We start from the raw sequence: 3,926 nt of genomic DNA, 5'->3' as shown, positions 1-3,926 counted from the left end.
TCTTTCTGAGTCATTTCGCTTAACATGATACTTTCCATGTAGTACCACTTGTATGTAAACTTCATGACTTCGTCTTTTCTAACAGCTACATAGTACTCCATTGTGTAAATGTGCCAGAGTTTCTTCAACCAGTCATCTGTTCTCGGGCACTCAGGTTTTTTCCAGATTCTGGCTATTGTAAAGAGTGCTGCAATAAACAGACAATTGCAGATGTCACTTCGGCTATACTTTTTTCCTCTCTGGGATATATTCCCAGGAGTGGTATTGCTGGGTCAAATGGGAGCTCAATTTCTAGTTTTTTGAGAATCATCCATACTAAGACTACCTACCTTAACATGGACTGGCAGCCATGCAAGCAATTTGACAACCTCGTACCCACTTCAAGTACTGAATGCTTTTCAGTGCAGATATTGTAATCTCTTTGCAGTACCAATCTGCCTTCACTTAGCATCACATTCCAAAGGAAAAGGGGCCTTGACTACCCCATTCTGGTTGGAGTTCCATATATTTATTTTTTTTCACAGAACCCAAAATTTATGTGGCAGACACTCTATTGGAATGATACAATTTAAGCTGTGGCAGAAATTCTGTAAAATAAACAAATAGTACCTATAATAATACTTGAGATAAAGTAAAGTTTCAGTGACATTTTTGTTTCTTTCAATTTTCTTGTATTTTTCTCACTTTCCTCCACTAAGTACATTACTGAACCTCTGTAAAATGAAAAAGAAGTGATATATTCCAGTCTATCAAAACTCATTCCCATGTACTATCTAAATTGAAAACAACAGGTATGAACTCTGAAAAATGACCTTACATTTTAAATTATTTATTATTAAAAAATGTTTTTCATACTCACCTGACAGGGAGATGCCATAATCACAAAGGTGATTTTCCCAGGGTGAGGCCTATCCATTGCACTCTGAAGTGCTGACCCCTGCAATTTCCCCATATGTGGAACATTCCTGCACAATTTGTGGTTGTAGGGTACAACATTGGTGCTGTCCCATGAAAAAAACATATTAGTTTCACCTTGTAAGCACTTATCTTTAGTAAGAATCACATTTAATAAATGGAATAAAATCATTCTTAGGGCCCAGTTTTCACTGTATCCGCTACCACACCAGTAAGATTATCTTTTCATTAGTAATCCACAAAGAACTGAATCCTATCTTAATGCAAACAACTAAACAAGGTTCTACATTACAGACTTTTTTTTCCCAGGTGTTCTCTAATCTTCTCATGTTTTATCCTTTAGCTAGTGAAAACAAACCCAACCTGTCATCTGTGATTAACCTCCAGGCTCTCACATCAGAATCACAGTGTCATTATTTATTAGTTTACACTTTATGATGAGAATCTTTGGAAGTGAATTCTATCTTTTACTATTATTATTATTTTAATTGAATCACCATGAGATAGTTACAAAGCTTTCATGAATGAGTTTCAGTTCAATATTCAAGTTCGGTTCAAGCTTCAATACAATACACCCATCGTCCACAAGTTTACATTATCTACTAACAATATCCCCCATATCCCTAATGCCACCACCTCCCTCGCCTGTCCCCGACCCTCTGTGGCAGGCACTTTTCTTCTCTCGACATTAACTCTTAATAGCACCTTTTTAATTTTTGGTTTTTGTTATTCTTTTATGGAGGTAACATTAATTTCCAAAACTGTGCATATTTTATGAGTATAATTAAACATTTCTGCCAAATTTTTATCACCACCCCAATCTACTACCAAAGTACCAATATTCCTCCAACACAGTCTTTTGGATCTTGTACTTCATTTTTCCTTTTCTCTCTTTACCTCTGGTAACTTCAATTCTGCCACCAGAATCTTGAAAGTTTGTTTTTAATTGACTTTGTCGGTTCCCTTATTTTGCTTCTCTATATGCCTTATATGGGTGAGAATATCTGGTATTTGTCCTACTCTTTCTGACTGAGTTTGCTTATTATAACCTCTTCTAGATAATTAATATTGTCACAGAGGGCATGATTTTATTTTATTTTAGATGAGTAGTATTACACACACACAACACACTTTTTCCTATACATCTCTCATTGAGCACTTGGGTTGATTTCTTATATTGCACTGTCCTCCCGTTGTTCATCGATTTGCTTGAGTGGGCCCAGTAACGTCTCCATCATGAGACTCATTGTTACTGTGTTTGGCATATCGAATACATCACAGGGAGCTTGCCAGGCTTTGCTGTCTGGGTGAGATACTCTCGATAGCTTGCTGGGCTCTCCGAGAGGGGCGGAGGAATCAAATATGGTTTGGACAGTTCCGCTGCATGCAAGGAAAATGCCCTACCCACTGTGTTATCACTCCAGCCCTATATTGACTATTGTAAATAACTATTTGTTATAGGGAACAATTTTGTGTTCTTCAGATAGATACCTAGGATTGGATTTGCATAAAATATAGTAAATTCATTTTTTTTACTTTGATTAGATTCATTGTTTTGACAAAAGATGCACTATTATTATGTAGAGTTACACCCCCAAATCAGACCTGTTGAAAAGACATTCTGAAATAATTTGTTTCTATAGCTGGTTACAAGAATCAAGGTAGAACCTTGTGTGTGTGTGTGTGTGTGTGTGTGTGTGTGTGTGGCTTACACACTTAAGATTGGTTGCCTTCTACTTTGATGGTGTTTAAAGTAGAAAGCAACCAATCTTAAGGGTCAGAAGCATCTACTGCTAGCAAGAATATGAAATAAAGAAACCCTCATTTAATACGGATGGACATGCAAGTTGGTTCAGCCTTAATGGAAAAGAGTACAAATATTTCTCATATAAAAATGAATTTACTTCTCGGCAGAAATACTTCCAGGCTTAATAAGTAAAATATCAGAAATCCAAAATCTGCTTTGAGGGCAGGGTTTGAGATTTATGATGAAAATATTTGAAATATGATGGTGAGAAGATATAATGGTGGAGGGATTGGTGTTTGAAAATTAAATGTAATAAATTATTGTTAACAGCTTTATAAAAATAAAATAAAATTTAAAATCCTTATCATAAAAAATTTAATATGACTGGGTTCATGTGTTTTGGACAATAAAGCAAAATAAAAATTGTGTAGTTACTTATCCTCTCAAGTAGTGGTACACTATTTATTCTGAAAAAAAAAAACATTGAAATCATATAGGTAAAGGTAAGGTAAAGGCCCTCCCATTGATTGTCGATTTGCTCGAGCGGGCCCAGTAACGTCTCCATTGGAGACTTTGTTGTTACTGTGTCTGGCATATCGAATACTCTCGGTAGCTTGCCGGGCTCTCCGAGAGGGGCGGAGGAATCGAACTCGGGTCGGCCATGTTGGCCGCTTGTAAGGCGAACGCCCTACCCGCTATGCCAGACACAGTAACAACAAAGTCTCTGATGGAGACGTTACTGGGCCCGCTGGAGCTCGAATTCATATAGAAAAATGGATAAATACCTTCAGATTTTAAATGATCACAAATAAAAGAGAATTGCAAGTATTTAATTATTTAATAAATGTTACTGGAATTTCAAATTAATGAGGAATCAAATAATTCAAAAGTTTTTTTCTATTGCCCATATACAAATGATGTTTCAGAATTAATAATAATTTGGTATCAACCTGTCCTCCAATTCTTATAGCTTATAACTTTGTGTACATTGTATAAATCATATAAATAATCTTTATTTTACTATCTCAAGGTGTTGTTGCATGTGTGATAATGTAGAGTGTTTGTCATAGTGTAAATATTCAACAATTAAAAAGTTTCTAATATTATTTTCTAAATTTTTTGTATTAGTTTTGCCTAGAGTAAACTGAAAGCAATTTATTGCTTGACCATTATGTGAGTTTTGCTATTTCTCTTTATTCTACTTAATAATATTTGATTTAACCTAAACATTCAAGACAATTTAATTATATTAACCATTACTGGA

The 3,926-nt window shown here is 35.2% G+C and overlaps 1 non-coding gene across 1 annotated transcript; it reads left to right on the top strand.

Moving 5' to 3' along the window:
- The first annotated feature begins 851 nt into the window (after positions 1 to 851).
- On the top strand, positions 852 to 1,011 carry LOC130026756 (U1 spliceosomal RNA). The gene has a single exon (XR_008792936.1). It is a non-coding gene; the product is annotated as a U1 spliceosomal RNA (small nuclear RNA).
- The last annotated feature ends 2,915 nt before the right edge of the window (positions 1,012 to 3,926 follow it).

This window comes from Sorex fumeus, unplaced genomic scaffold (assembly GCF_029834395.1).
Source record: "Sorex fumeus unplaced genomic scaffold, SorFum_2.1 ptg000034l, whole genome shotgun sequence".
Classification (NCBI taxonomy): domain Eukaryota; kingdom Metazoa; phylum Chordata; class Mammalia; order Eulipotyphla; family Soricidae; genus Sorex; species Sorex fumeus.
This window is presented reverse-complemented; position numbering and strand designations above follow the sequence as displayed.